Source organism: Apodemus sylvaticus, chromosome 1, assembly GCF_947179515.1.
Source record: "Apodemus sylvaticus chromosome 1, mApoSyl1.1, whole genome shotgun sequence".
NCBI lineage: Eukaryota > Metazoa > Chordata > Mammalia > Rodentia > Muridae > Apodemus > Apodemus sylvaticus.
Genome location: NC_067472.1, coordinates 166,207,969 through 166,224,170, shown reverse-complemented (window position 1 = coordinate 166,224,170; position 16,202 = coordinate 166,207,969). Strand labels below are relative to the sequence as shown.

The following is a 16,202-nucleotide window of genomic DNA, read 5'->3' as shown; positions in this document are numbered from 1 at the left end:
CAGTCTATAGCCTAAGACTTTTAATGGTATGAGATTAGTTGATGACATCTATATAGAAACTCAGCATCTCATACTGTGTCAGAATGAAGCTCAACTCTAAAGCTAGCTTTCTTATTTTCTTTGGGGGGGGCTGGTTGTTTTTGTTTTTGGTTTGGTTTTTTTGGATTTGGGTTTTTTTCAAGACAGGGTTTCTCTGTATAGCCATGACTGTCCTGGAACTCTCTCTGTAGACCAGGCTGGCCTCGAACTCAGAAATCCACCTGCCTCTGCCTCCCAGAGTGCTGGGACTACAGGCGTGAGCCACCACCGCCTGGCGCTTTCTTATTTTCATAAGGAAGGTTCTTTCAGCTGCAGGAACTCAGAAGCCAGAAGCATGACAGCATCCTAGTCTGCACAGTGTGAGAAATCATCAAATGGGAAAAAATAAAAATCATGAATGGCAGTCGTTAATGAAATGCCAAGTCATACTATACCAGTTCGAAAATAACCAGACCTATATGCTAGTTTGACTTAGTCTCTATTTCAGATTCAAACTTAAAATAAGAAAAGTCTTTGAGGATATTAAGCACTTTTCTAATATCTGTTGCTACAACAAATGTGTACATATCTCTATGGAAAATCTAATAGAAACTACTAGAAAAGAAACTGGGGAAGATCCTTGAGGACATGGGCACGGGGAAAAGTTCCTGAATAGAACACCAATAGCTTATGCTCTAAGATCAAGAATTGACAAATAGGACCTCATAAAACTACCAAGTTTCTGTAAAGGCAAAGGACACTGTCAAAAGGACAAAACGTCAACCAACAGATTGGGAAAGAATCTTCACCAACCCTAAATCTGACAGAGGGTTAATATCTAATATATACAAAGAACTCAAGAAGGTAGAACCCAGAAAATAAAATAATCCCATTTAAAAGTAGGGTACCAAGCTAAACAAAGAATTTTCACATGAAGAACTTTAGAGGGCTGAGAAACACCGTAAGAAATGTTCAATATCATTAATCATTAGGGAAATACAAATCAAAACAACCCTGAGATTTCACCTCACACCAGTCAGAATGGCTAAGGTCAAAAACTCAGGAGACAGAAGGTGCTGGAAAGGATGTGGAGAAAGAGGAACACTCCTCCACTGCTGGTGGGATTGTAAGAAGGTGCAACCACTTTAGAAATCAGTCTGGAGGTTCCTCAGAAAACTGGGCATGACACTTCCAGAGGACCCTGCTATACCACTCCTGAGCATATACCCACAGGATTCCCCAGCATGCAATAAGGACACATGCTCCACTATGTTCATAGCAGCCCTATTTGCAGTAGCCAGAAGCTGCAAAGAACCCAGGTGTCCCTCAATGGAGGAATGGATAAAAAAATGTGGTATATAACAATGAATTCATGAAATTCTTAGACAAATGGATGGAGCTTGAGAAGATCATACTAAGTGAGGTAACCCAAACTCAAAAGATCAATCATGGTATGCACTCACTGATAAGCGGATATTAACCTAGAAACAAATACATCTCTCCATAAAGATCAGTAATTCTAGTGTATATATCACCAATGAGAATAATTTAAAGAAAGCTCAGGATTTGTTCAAAGGAACAAATACAAACATATTCAGGAGTTCATGTAGTTCAAAAAGGATTTGAATAGCCACATGAATGAACATAAAGAAGATAGGAATAAATACCAGAATAAAAGAAAAAATGCAATTTTCTAGCTACCCATATAGCAGAAGATTGTTGTTAGAAACATAAATATCTCAAACAGTAAAACATCAAATAGCAACCCAATCACAGGAAGAAATATATATTTGGACAGACATACAACAAAGACACATACCCATGTTTCAAATGCTAACATTTTGAAAAATGATCATGAGTGCCATCAAGAAATTTTAAATTGCCATGAGTGTCTATCTTGTCTCAATAAGAATGGATATTACCAAAAATTTAAAGAACAAGAAATAATGATAAGGATATGGGTAAAGAAGAACACTAAAACACTAATTCACTCTTGTTGGTGAGAATGCAAACTGGTACTACCACTATAATATTATTCTGTGGATTCCTCAGAAAATGAGGTAGATCTTTTATAGTACCTGTACTGGTTCGTTTTATATGAACTTGAAATAAGATTGAGTCATTAAAGAGGAAATAGCAACAATTGATAAAAAGCCTTCATAAGAGCAGACTGTATACCAGTCTGTAGGGCATTTCTTTTGGTAGCAATTGATGGGTCAAACCTAGACAATAACCTAGAATACCAACACAGGTTATGCACAAATGTGTTCACATCAACAGCCAGGCATTGATGAATGGTGGTTTCTGGTAGGGCTAACTCTGGAGCTGAATAATTGACTAACAACAGATTCAACAAGAGGGGAAATCATTTCTTCCAATCAAGTTCCCAATAGTAATCAAATTAAGTGCCAATAGAGAGTTCAATTCACCCAACTGGCATACAGAATAAATTTTATAAAACAAAACTAAATATCATAATCTCTAAAATGAACTGATAGTGAGACAATTTGACAGAGATGAGAGGAATATTTGATAGAGCTTGGAAGAGTAATCAGAGTACACTCTATGCTTAAATAAAATATTTATAAAACAAAATTGATTAATATTTAATGCTTGGGGCAGAACACTGATATATTGCATCACAGCAACAGCCATCTCTGAGTCCAGATAGAGCTCCACACTCCATGCTCTTTCTTTAGGTTATAGATAGGTTAAACATTTCATGTAACTTTCCAAAAATATGTACATCATTGATAAGTTATAATTAATTGTGTTTCTCACAGTCACTCAATTTTAGACCAGCTGTTGCCTACTGAAACAGAAATGCACAAAGGAATTAAAACTTTCTGTTGAAGAAAATGCAGGTAATTTAGGAACTGACATAAATGGGATTTAAGAGATAGTGCCTGAACACATGTACTTGCTAAATCAAGGAAAGTGTCAAAATTACAACAGTATAAGATTGTGTAGTTAGGATAAGAGAAGAATTTAGGAAAGTACAAGAGGACATTGCCTTGGTTCAGTGTCCCCTCAACCCAGTCTATAAACCTACAATGCTGTCATGAAACTTTTGTGGGTCCTTCTCCAGAAACATGACATATTTTGGTGGTTTTCTACCTCAAGATATAGTTACATTTTTATGGACTATAAACAATAGATAATTGTTTGGGAAGAAGGTCTCAAAAGGGAATCTTACCTTTGCTCTATTATTCTTATGGTAGATATTAAGCTTGTCTGTGGCGAAGAGTAGAGTTCTCTGAATCTGCTGTAAATATGAATAGGTTCTAGCACATAAACTGCATAGAAACTGGTGCTTGAGGAAGGATGATCAAAAGAGGAAGAAAGATCTGTGGTTTCCTGTACTTGTATCTGCATTGTCACTCCTTTGAGTCATGCTCTTTATGAGACTGATCTGAACATTTGGCCTGTTTCCTACCTCCACCTCTTTGGTCATAAGAATCCTATGGCTCCTCTTCCCTTTTAGTTCTTGGGTTTTCTTTAACTTTCTGCATCTAGAAGGTGAGCAATTTTAAACAATGTGAGCCAGTTCTGAATTTTTTCAGACATAACATGTTTGAACATCTAGACCACTATGGAATAATAAACATAGGGATAATAAGCAAATCTGATGAATTGTCAGAATAGTGACTTGAAATATACCAGTTAGGAGTCTAAGCTTTGAAACTAGAAGCATTCCTTGAGTCAGAAACCCAGCCAGAGTAGGATTTCAGGAATATGTAGTCTTCAGGCTCCTGGAACATCCTACTTACTGCTAAGATGACTAAGAATGAGGCTAACTCAGCACTCAGCAACAGGGCTTTAGAAAATAACTCAAAATGAGGTCTGCAGGAGGGCTGGACAAACCTGCCTCTGCAAAGTTAATAATGAAGGAAACCAAAAAGGCAGCTGAAATGAATAAAGCTTTGATAAGAAATGAATGAATCAGCTAGCATGAGAAGGGAGAAAAAAAGAAACAGATCAAATTGACAAAGTTATTTAGGTGCAGACAGTGTTGAATAGTAATGTAGAGTGACTGACATAGGATAAAACACGAGAGAAAGGAGCCATGTCTTCTTGATGTCAAAGCAATGTCTCATTAGTAATTCCTGTCTCACTATTTTATGATGCTATATTCCTTTATAAACTATTTTGCAAAGGTAAATTTAGTAGCAATAGGACATTTCAACTTTAAAAACAATGGTTTTTGCATATGGATTTCATGTACATTAGTAAAATGGATGCTCTTTTAAATATTCATACATATATGAGCATGTGTTGATGAAGTCCAGAGTTTAATGTCTGGGATATTCCTATCACCCTCTTTACCTTATATCTTGAATCAGTTGTCTCCACTTGAAACCATAACTTACCTGTTGAGCTATTTTCCTTTACTCTCTTTCTCCAGTGTTTCCCATATGCTGATAAAATAGACTATCAATCTGCATCAATATGGGGATGAGGGTTGAAACTCAGACTCTTACATTGCACACCAAGTGTTTTCCTCTCTGAATCATCTTCCAAATCTAATTAGGTATATTTTTTTCTGAATTAAGAAGCATTACTTCCCTGTATTCTAAATATAAATGATTTTTAAGAGATGGGATTATTTACCAGGTTGGCAATTTTATTTGTATTAGGTTGTTTGTTTTGTTGTTTAGTTGTTTGGCTGATTGAGTGGCTGGCTGATTAGTTGTGTGGTTGGGTGGGTGTTTGCCTGGATGTTTAGTTGAATGGTTGGTTGAGTGGGTTTACTGATTAGTTAGTTTATTCTTTGGTTGTTTGGTTGTGTTTTCAATTTGTTGGTTGACTTTCTTTAGCCAGGATACAGTAAGATATGAATTATAATATGATTTGGTTGTTTGCATTGTCATCTTTATGTTCCATAGGAGAAAGAGTTTTATTTCATAGTCCAAAATATGATACACACTAAGTGGCAACTTAAATTCAACTACTGTATTTACTCAGTCAAAAATATTTTAAATTACGTCTATCCCCATATGATAATTTGATAGATTTTTTTTTTACTTATAAAACCTCTTTCTTGACCTTAGTTCTGTCAAAGTTTTATGACCTCCATGATGCCCTTAGTTTTATAATCTGCTATTTTTTTGTTAAAGGGATATGAAAGAAAATATGAATGTGTGTTATATATGATGCAAAACTGAATTGGTGAGACATGTAAACTCTTGTCTGAAGTGGAATGTTCAGGTTGTGTCTTCTGATGCCAGACCACATGATTTCTAGTAATCACAAAAAAAAAAACTGTTTTTTTCAACTAGAGGTCCCTTGCCCTTGATATAGGGAAATAAATGCTGCTGAGCAATTTAATGTTCTGTACCAACTTGCATCTCCATTTCCACATATGCCACGATTTTTGTTTCTTCTTTGCCATCCCCATCTACCATATTTGGATACACAATACATTCTTAAAAATTTAACATACTTCTCGAGATTATTCCTTTTGTCCTACTTTGCATAAAGATAAAGGACCATAAACACCAGTGGTTATTTGCACCCAGGTCCAAAGCTGCACTCCTTTCTGTAGCATGGATAATATCAGAAATATTTAGTTTTGATTTTCTGGTCCACTTTGTACCTCCTGTTTCACTAAAGGATGATGGCTTGTATTACTGGATGTGAGGCCTTCAGATGACAGACCCACTGTTCATTTCCGGTGATGAGAGATTAACTCATGTATCTTTCGGACCTACAACACTTTGACCAATATTTTCTCTTAGCAGAGCAACCATAGCACTCTGGAAGCCTTTGTGGTCCTAGCAGACCACAGACCACAACCTGCTTATTCTCTTCTACAAATACTCATCAAATGCTAACCCCCTGTTGTCTTAGTCAGAGTTTATATTCCTGCATAAACATCATGACCAAGAAGCAAGTTTGGGAGGAGGGTTTATTCAGCTTCCACATTCCACTTTGCTATTGATCACCAAAGGAAGACCAGACTAGAATCAGGAACTGATGCAAAGGCCATGAAGGGATGTTTCTTATTGGCAGGATTTCTCTGCCTTGCTCAGCTTGTTTTTTTAAATAGAACCCAATACTACTAGCCCTGAGAAGGCAACAACCACAATGAGCCCTCACTCTTGATCAATAATTGAGAAAATACTTTATGGCTGGATCTCATGGAGACATTACCTCACATGAAGTACCACTCTCCATGATAACTTCAGCCTGTGTCAAGTTGACACACAAAGCCAGCCAGTGCACCTGTCAAAACCGCCCTGATAGACACTATACTCCTTGATTATGCACTTTTGACTAATCTATCTAATCAGTTAGAGGTTCCATCTTGTTTTTTTTTCTTTAGGACCTCATAGGGGCCTGAAAAGTATGTAGTCCATAATCTATCTGGCAATTCCAAAATCGTGGCAATAAACTTATACCAAAATAAATAACAAAAAACCAAACTACAGATGTCCAGATTCAATCAAAAAAATTAAAAAATATGTAAAACAGAAAATATTTTTTACTCCTAAAGTTCATAATCCTACCCAATGTGTATAATTTAGATGAACTTAAAAGACACAGAATGCAAAAGAAGGGCACCAGGGAGCCAGGTGTCTCCCCAGCCTTCCTGCTCAGGACACCAGGACATAGTAATCTCCCAGCCATGCTTTCACTTCTGAGAATGGAGGTGAGATCTCTACCTTCTCTCCAATATCCCTCTGGCGGGTACAACTAGGAGCACACAGGGCATACAATCAGGGGAGCAGCTCCCTGTCACCATTTTCAACAGGGAGACAGGCAGCTCCACAGTCTTCTGTGCACAGACCCTGCCAGAAGAGTGTTGGTCACTCAGGAGTACAGATAAAGGCTTATAGACCCACAAGAGGGACAACGTCCTGCCAGAGACAGGAAGACTAACTAAACCCAGAGATACCCAGATGGCAAAAGGCAAGCACAAGAATCCTACAAACAAAAACCAAGGCTACTTGGCAACATCAGAACCCAGTTCTCCCACCACAGCAAGTTTTGGATACTACAACAAACCAGAAAAGCAAGAGATGGATTTAAAATTACATCTCCTGATGCTGATAGAGAACTTTGAGAAGGACATACATAACTCCCTTAAAGAAATGCAGGAGAACATGGGTCAACAGATAGAAGGCCTTAAAGAGTAAATACAAAAATCACTTAAAGAAAACACAAACAAACAAGTGAAGGAACTGAACAAAACGATCCAGGATCTAAAAATGGAATTAGAAACAATAAAGAAATCACAAAGGAAGACAACTCTGGAAGTAGAAAACCTTGGAACAAAATCAGGTGTCATAGATCAACAACAGAATATAAGAGATAGAAGAAAGAGTCTCAGATGCAGAGGATAACATAGAAAACATGGACTCAACAGTCAAAGAAAATGAAAAATATAAAAAAGCTCCTAACCCAAAGCATCCAGGAAATTCAGGACACAATGAGAAGACCAAATCTAAGGATTATAAGTATAGAAGAGAGCAAAGACTTACAACTTGAAGGGACAGTAAATATCTTCAAAACATTATAGAAGAAAACTTCCATAGCCTAAAGAAAGAGATGCCCATGAACATACAAGAAGCCTACAGAACTCCAAACAAGCTGAACCAGAAGTGTAATTCCTCCTAGCACATAATAATCAAAACACCAAGTACACTAAACAAACAAAAAAAGAATATTAAAAGCAGCAAGGGAATAAGGTCAAGTAACTTATAAAAGCAGACCTATCAGAATTACACCAGACTTCTTACCAGAGATGATAAAAGCTAAAAAATCTTGAGCAGATCTCATACAGATCCTAAGAGAACACAAATGCCTGCCCAGACTATTATACCCTGCAATAATCTCAATCACTATAGATGAAGAAACCAAGATATTCCATGATAAAACCAAATTCACACAAAATCTTTCCACAAATCCAGCCCTACAAAGGATAATAAATGGAAAATTGCAACACAAGAAGCGAAACTACACCTTAGAAAAAGCAAGAAAGATGTCTTGAAAGGATGAGAAATACTGCCTAACTCTCCAATGACTCCAAGAAGTTAGAAATTTAGAAATGCTATCTCACTCCTATGAAGCCCTAAATACCTCAAATTCCAGACCCTGTTCTCTGCCAGTAAACAGGTAAAAGGTCACATTTCTTGTTGTTCCAGAGCCTGCTCTCTGTATGGAACTAAGTGAAAGCGTGTATGTGATTCTGGCCTAGTAAGATAACAGGAAATGAGCTGACCACTTATCTGGCTTCTATAAACTGCTTGCGCCATAGAAGGAAAGTCCTTGTGACCTATCTTAACTACAATCTGTCACCCCTGACCCCTGCGCAAATGCAGACTTCCAAGACTAAAAGAAACTGATTGGTCCATGGAGCACGGGCTTAGATGATTTGAAATAACTGGCCTAGAAACTATAGAGTGGTACAAATCGATTGGCCTGCACTGCCCAGGCTCTCAATGCTAAGGACTGATTGGCTTGCAGATGTGCAGCCTTTGTTGTAAACCCTATAAAAGCTGTCCTGATTCTGCACTCGGGATCTGCAGTCCTCTACATTGTGTGGTGTACGATTGTAGGTCCCAGCACACTTGGAATAAAAATCCTCTTGTGGTTTGCATCAAGACCATTTCTTGTGAGTTATTTGGGGTGCTGCCTTTCCGGAGCTGGAGCATGGGGGTCCTCATTTTGAGGGTCTTTCAGTCTTCTTCCAACAACCCAAAAGAAGGTAACCACACAAGCACAAAAATAACAGAAAGCAATAATCAGTATTTCTTAATATCTCTTAATATCAATGGACTCAATTTCACAATAAAAAGACAGACTAACAGAAATATTTTACATATGAATCTTCAAATTTTCATATCTACAAATCTTCAAATCTACAATTCTACATATTTTATCAGAAAATATTTATAATTCCACTTTCAATCAACTTTGAAATATTTTTATACCTACCAACTTATCTGTATAATTTTCCTTGAAATAGCCAATTTTACCATGTTTTTCTATATATTTCTTGAAGTTTATCAGAAATATTTCTATGCAAATCTTCAATTTTATTAGAAAATGTTTATAATTATTTTCAATCAACTTAGAAATATTTTTAAATACCATTTTATCTGTTTTATTTTCCATGATATAGTCAATTTTAACGTGTTTTTCTATATATACTTCTTGAATTTTATCAGATAAATTTTCTAAGTAAATCTTCAGTTTTATCAGAAAATGTTTATTATTTTACTTTCTTTTTTTGTTTTGTTCTGTTTTTTATCTTTTGGGTTTTTATTATTATTATTTTCTAAATTCTTTGTTTACATTCCCAATGCTTTCCCCTTTCCTGGTTCCCCCCTACCCATATGTTCCATAAGACTTCTCTTCACCCATTCTCCAATCACCTCCCTCCTTTTCCTTTGCTCTGGTACTCCTCTACAATGCTGGATCAGGTCTTTCCAGGATCAGGGCCCTCTCCTTACATCTTCATGGGAATCATTTGATATGCTACTTATATCTTGGGAATTCAGAGCTTCTGGGCGAATTAATATCCACACTTATCAGTGATTGCATTCCATGTGTATTCTTTTGTGATTGGTTTACCTCACTAAGGATAATATTTTCCAGTTCCAACCATTTCCCTAACAATTTCATGAACTTATTGTTTTTAATTGCTGAGTAGCTTCCATTGTGTAAATATAACACATTTTCTATATCCATTCCTCCATTGAGGAATATCTGGGTTTTTTCCAGCTTCTGGCTATTATAAATAAAACTGTTATGAACATAGTGGAGTATGTGTCCTTAATGCATGCCGGGGAATCCTCTGGGTATGCCCAGGAGTGGTATAGCAGGGTTCTATGGAAGTGTCATGTACAGTTTTCTGAGGAACAACCAGACTGATTTCCAAAGTGGTTGAACCATCTTGCAATCACACCAGCAGTGGAGGAGTGTTCCTCTTTCTCCACATCCTCACCAACTGGTTGAACCATCTTGCAATCACACCAGCAGTGGAGGAGTGTTCCTCTTTCTCCACATCCTCACCAACACCTGCTGTCTCCTGAGTTTTTAACCTTAGCCATTCTGACAGCTGTGAGGTGAAATCTCAGGGTTGTTTTGATTTGCATTTCCCTAATGCCTAATGATGTTGAGCATTTCTTAAGGTACTTCTCGGCCATCCGAATTTCTTCAGGTGAAAACTCTTTGTTTAGATCTGTACCCCATTTTTAATAGGGTCATTTGGTTCCCTGGGGTCTAACTTCTTAAGTTCTTTGTGTATGTTGAATATTAACCCTCTATCAGATGTAGGGTTGGTGAAGATCTTTTCCCAATATGTGGGTTGCCATTTTGTCCTTTTGACAGTGCCCTTTGCCTTACAGAAACTTTGTAATTTTATGAGATCCCATTTGTCAATTCTTGATCTTAGAGCATAAGCTATTGGTATTCTGTTCAGGAACTTTTCCCCTGTGCCCATGTCCTCAGGGGTTTTCCCCAGTTTTCTTTCTATTAGTTTCAGTGTGTCTGGTTTTATGTGGAGGTCCTTGATGCACTTGGAGTTGAACTTAGTACAAGGAGATAAGAATGGATCAATTCACAATCTTCTGCATGCTCACCTCCAGTTGAACCAACATCATTTGTGGAAAAGGCTATCTTTTTTCCACTAGATGTTTTCAGCTCCTTTGTCAAAGATCAAGTGACCATAGGTGTATAATTTCATTTCTGGGTCTTCAGTTCTATTCCATTGGTTCACTTGCTTGTCACTGTGCCAATACCATTCAGTTTTTAACACTATTGCTCTGTAGCATTGCTTGAGGTCTGGGATACTGATTTCCAAAGTTCTTTTACTGTTGAGAATAGTTTTAGCTATCCTAGGTTTTTTGTTATTCCAGATGAATTTGAGAATTGCTTTTTCTAACTCTATGAAGAACTGAGTTGGGATTTTTATGAGGATTGCACTGAATTTGTATATTGCTTTTAGCAAGATGGCCATTTTAACTATATTAATCCTGCCAATCCAAGAGCATGGAAGAATTTTCCATTTTCTGTGGTCTTCTTCAATTTCCTTCTTCAGAGACCTGAAGTTCTTCTCATACAGATTTTTTATTTGTTTGGTTAGAATCACACCAAGATACTTTACATTGTTTGTGGCTATTGTGAATGGTGTCATTCCCCTAACTTCTTTCTCAGCCTATTTATCCTTTAAGTTTCAAACAACTTAGAAATATTTGTATGCCTACCAGTTTGTCTCTATAATATCCCATTAATGAGTCGATTTTAATGTGTTTTTCTGCATATTATTTGAATTTTATCAGAAATATTTTCCATGTAAACCTTTGGTTTTATGAGAAAATATTTATAATTCCACTTTCAATCAACTTAGAAATAATTTTATTCCTATCAGCTTCTCTATAAATTTTTTCATGATAATCTTCAATTTTTTAATTTATTGATGTATTTATTTACATTTCAAATGATTTCCCCTTTTCTGAACCCCCACTCCCGGAAAGTCCCATCAGTCCCCTTACCTCCCCCTGTTTTCCCACCCACCCCTTCCCACTACCCTGTTCTGATTTTGCTCTATACTGCTTCACTGAGTCTTTCCAGAACCAGGGGCCACTCCTCCTTTCTTCTTGTACGTCATTTGACGTGTGGATTATGTTTTGGGTATTCCAGGTTTCTAGGTAAATATCCACTTATTAGTGAGTTCATACCATGATTCACCTTTTGAGACTGGGTTACCTCACTTAGTATGATGTTCTCTAGCTCCATCCATTTGCCTAAGAATTTCATGAATTCATTATTTCTTTTTTTTTTTAATTTTTTATTCGATATAATTTATTTACATTTCAAATGATTTCCCCTTTTCTAGCCCCCCCACTCCACGAAAGTCCCGTAAGCCCCCTTCTCTTCCCCTGTCCTCCCATCCACCCCTTCCCACTTCCCCGTTCTGGTTTTGCTGAATACTGTTTCACTGAGTCTTTCCAGAACCAGGGGCCACTCCTCCTTTCTTCTTGTACCTCATTTGATGTGTGGATTATGTTTTGGGTATTCCAGTTTTCTAGGTTAATATCCACTTATTAGTGAGTGCATACCATGATTCACCTTTTGAGTCTGGGTTACCTCACTGAGTATGATATTCTCTAGCTCCATCCATTTGCCTAAGAATTTCATGAATTCGTTGTTTCTACTGGCTGAATAGTACTCCATTGTGTAGATATACCACATTTTTTGCATCCACTCTTCTGTTGAGGGATACCTGGGTTCTTTCCAGCATCTGGCAATTATAAATAGGGCTGCTATGAACATAGTAGAACATGTATCCTTATTACATGGTGGGGAGTCTTCTGGGTATATGCCCAGGAGTGGTATAGCAGGATCTTCTGGAAGTGAGGTGCCCAGTTTTCAGAGGAACCGCCAGACTGCTTTCCAGAGTAGTTGTACCAATTTGCAACCCCACCAGCAGTGGAGGAGTGTTCCTCTTTCTCCACACCCTCTCCAACACCTGCTGTCTCCTGAATTTTTAATCTTAGCCATTCTGACTGGTGTAAGATGAAATCTTAGGGTTGTTTTGATTTGCATTTCCCTAATGACTAATGAAGTTGAGCATTTTTTAAGATGCTTCTCCGCCATCCGAAGTTCTTCAGGTGAGAATTCTTTGTTTAACTCTGGACCCCGTTTTTTAATAGGGTTGTTTGGTTTTCTGGAGTCTAACTTCTTGAGTTCTTTATATATATTGGATATTAGCCCTCTATCTGATGTAGGATTGGTAAAGATCTTTTCCCAACTTGTTGGTTGCTGATTTGTCCAGATGATGGTGTCCTTTGCCTTACAGAAACTTTGTAATTATATGAGGTCCCATTTGTCAATTCTTGCTCTTAGAGCATACGCTATTGGTGTTCTGTTCAGAAACTTTCTCCCTGTACCGATGTCCTCAAGGGTCTTCCCCATTTTCTTTTCTATTAGCTTCAGAGTGTCTGGCTTTATGTGGAGGTCCTTGATCCATTTGGATTTGAGCTTAGTACAAGGAGACAAGGATGGATCAATTCGCATTCTTCTGCATGCTGACCTCCAGTTGAACCAGCACCATTTATTGAAAAGGCTATCTTTTGTCCATTGGATATTTTCAGCCTCTTTGTCGAGGATCAAGTGGCCATAGGTGTGTGGGTTCATTTCTGGATCTTCAATCCTGTTCCATTGATCCTCCTGCCTGTCACTGTACCAATACCATGCAGTTTTTAACACTATTGCTCTGTAGTATTGCTTGAGGTCAGGGATACTGATTCCCCCAGATTTTCTTTTGTTGCTGAGAATAGTTTTAGCTATCCTGGGTTTTTTGTTGTTCCAGATGAATTTGATAATTGCTCTTTCTAACTCTGTGAAGAATTGAGTTGGGATTTTGATGGGTATTGCATTGAATCTGTATAGTGCTTTAGGCAAAATGGCCATTTTAACTATATTGATTCTACCGATCCATGAGCATGGGAGGTTTTCCCATTTTTTGAGGTCTTCTTCCATTTCCTTCTTCAGAGTCTTGAAGTTCTTGTCATACAGATCTTTCACATGTTTGGTAAGAGTCACCCCAAGATACTTTATACTGTTTGAGGCTATTGTGAAGGGGGTCATTTCCCTAATTTCTTTCTCAGCCTGCTTATCCTTTGAGTATAGGAAGGCCACTGATTTGCTGGAGTTGATTTTATAACCTGCCACTTTGCTGAAGTTGTTTATCAGCTGTAGGAGCTCTCTAGTGGAGTTCTTTGGGTCACTTAGGTAGACGATCATGTCGTCTGCAAATAATGATAGTTTGACTTCTTCCTTTCCAATTTGTATCCCTTTGACCTCCTTATGTTGTCGAATTGCCCGAGCTAGTACCTCAAGTACAATATTGAAAAGATAAGTAGAAAGGGGGCAGCCTTGTCTGGTCCCTGATTTCAGTGGGATTGCTTCAAGTTTTTCTCCATTTAGTTTGATGCTGGCTACCGGTTTGCTGTATATTGCTTTTACTATGTTTAGGTATGGGCCTTGAATTCCTGTTCTCTCCAAGACTTTAAGCATGAAGGGATGCTGAATTTTGTCAAATGCTTTTTCAGCATCCAATGAAATGACCATGTGGTTTTGTTCTTTGAGTTTGTTTATGTAGTGGATTGTATTGATGGATTTCCGTATATTGAACCAACCCTGCATTCCCAGGATAAAGCCTACTTGATCATGGTGGATGATCGTTTTGATGTGTTCTTGGATTCGGTTGGCAAGAATTTTATTGAGTATTTTTGCATCGATGTTCATAAGGGAAATTGGTCTGAAGTTCTCTTTCTTTGTTGGATCTTTTTGTGGCTTTGGTATCAGCGTAATTGTGGCTTCGTAGAAGGAATTGGGTAGTGTTCCTTCTGTTTCTATTTTGTAGAATAGTTTGAAGAGTATTGGTGTTAACTCTTCTTTGAAGGTCTGGTAGAATTCTGCACTGAAGCCATCTGGTCCTGTGATTTTTTTGGTTGGAAGACTTTCTATGACTCCTTCTATTTCTTTAGGCATTATGGGACTGTTTAGATGGTCTAGTTGGTCCTGATTTAATTTTGGTATTTGGTATCTGTCAAGGAAATTGTCCATTTCCTCCAGATTCTCCAGTTGTGTTGAGTACAGGCTCTTGTAGTAGGATCTGATGATTTTTTGGATTTCCTCAGTTTCCGTTGTTATATCTCCCTTTTCATTTCTAAGTTTGTTAATTTGGATACTTTCTCTGTGCCCTTTGGTCAGTCTGGCTAAGGGTTTATCTATCTTGTTGATGTTCTCAAAGAACCAGCTCCTGGTTTTGTTGATTTTTTTGTATGGTTCTCTTTGTTTCTACTTGATTGATTTCGGCCCTGAGTTTGATGATTTCCTGCCTTCTACTCCTCCTGGACGAAATAGCTTCTTTTTGTTCTAGGGCTTTCAGGTGTGTCATTAAGCTGGTAATGTATGCTCTCTCCATTTTCTTTTTGGAGGCACTCAGGGCTTTGAGTTTTACTCTTAGCACTGCTTTCATTGTGTCCCATAGATTTGGGTATGTTGTGTTTTCATTTTCATTGTGTTCTAAAAAGTCTTTAATTTCTTTCTTTATTTCTTCCTTGACCAAGGTATCATTGAGTAGAGTATTGTTCAGTTTCCACGTGTATGTGGGTTTTCTGTTGTTTCTGTTGCTATTGAAGACCACTTTTACTCCATAGTGATCAGATAGGAGGCATGGGATTAGTTCTATCTTCTTATATTTGTTGAGGTCTGTCTTGTGACCAATTATATGGTCGATTTTGGAGAAGGTACCATGAGGTGCTGAGAAAAAGGTATATTCTTTTGTTTTAGGATAGAATGTTCTATATATATCTGTTAAATCTAATTGGTCCAAAGCTTCAATTAGTTTCATTGTGTCCCTGTTTAGTTTCTGTTTTCCTGATCGGTCCATTGAGGAAAGTGCAGTGTTGAAGTCACCCACAATTATTGTGTTAGGTGCAATGTGTGCTTTTAGTTTTAATAAAGTTTCTTTTACAAAAGAGGATGCCCTTGCATTTGGGGCATAGATGTTCAGGATTGACAGTTCTTCTTTTTGTATTTTTCCTTTGACCAGCAAGAAGTGTCCCTCAGGGTCTCTTTTGATGACTTTGGGTTGAAAGTCAATTTTATCTGATATTAAAATGGCTACTCCAGCTTGTTTCCTGAGACCATTTGCTTGTAAAATTGTCTTCCAGCCTTTTACTCTAAGGTAGTGTTTGTCTTTGACCCTGAGGTGTGTTTCCTGTAAGCAGCAAAATGTAGGGTCCTGTTTACGTATCCATTCAGTTAGTCCGTGTCTTTTTATTGGGGCATTAAGTCCATTGATGTTAAGAGATATTAAGGAATAGTGATTGTTACTTCCTATCATTTTTGACGTTATTTTTTAAATTTGAATGCTTAACTTCTTTTGGGTTTGATGAAAGGTTACTATCTTGCTTTTTCCAGGGTGAAGTTTCCCTCCTTGTATTGGTGTTGTCCTCCTATTATCCTTTTTAGGGCCGGGTTTGTGGATAGATATTGGGTAAACTTGGTTTTGTCATGAAATATCTTAGTTTCTCCATCTATGGTGATTGAGAGTTTTGCTGGATATAGTAGTTTTGGTTGGCATTTGTGTTCTCTTAGAGTCTGCATGAGATCTGCCCAGGACCTTCTAGCCTTCATAGTCTCAGGTGAAAAGTCTGCTGTGA

At 37.6% G+C, this 16,202-nt stretch overlaps 3 protein-coding genes across 4 annotated transcripts in view; all 3 read right to left on the bottom strand.

Annotated features, from left to right (window-relative positions):
• Positions 1–3,271, bottom strand: part of LOC127668511 (mas-related G-protein coupled receptor member B2-like) — a 190,293-nt gene extending 187,022 nt beyond the window's left edge. The window contains exon 1 of the mRNA XM_052162146.1: positions 3,215–3,271. The gene's annotated coding sequence lies outside the window, so the exon portion shown is untranslated. The remainder of the gene's footprint in view (positions 1–3,214) is intronic.
• LOC127668465 (mas-related G-protein coupled receptor member B2-like) overlaps positions 1–3,274 on the bottom strand; it is a 217,801-nt gene extending 214,527 nt beyond the window's left edge. Inside the window, exon 1 of the mRNA XM_052162121.1 lies at positions 3,215–3,274. The gene's annotated coding sequence lies outside the window, so the exon portion shown is untranslated. The remainder of the gene's footprint in view (positions 1–3,214) is intronic.
• The window catches only part of LOC127668453 (mas-related G-protein coupled receptor member B2-like), a 261,783-nt gene that overhangs the window by 1,667 nt on the left and 243,914 nt on the right, over positions 1–16,202 (bottom strand). Inside the window, exon 1 of one of the 2 annotated variants that reach the window (XM_052162106.1) lies at positions 3,215–3,288. The exons of the other annotated variant lie outside the window; for it this stretch is intronic. The gene's annotated coding sequence lies outside the window, so the exon portion shown is untranslated. Of the gene's footprint in view, positions 1–3,214; positions 3,289–16,202 lie in introns of those variants that run through there. 2 annotated transcript variants of the gene reach the window in all.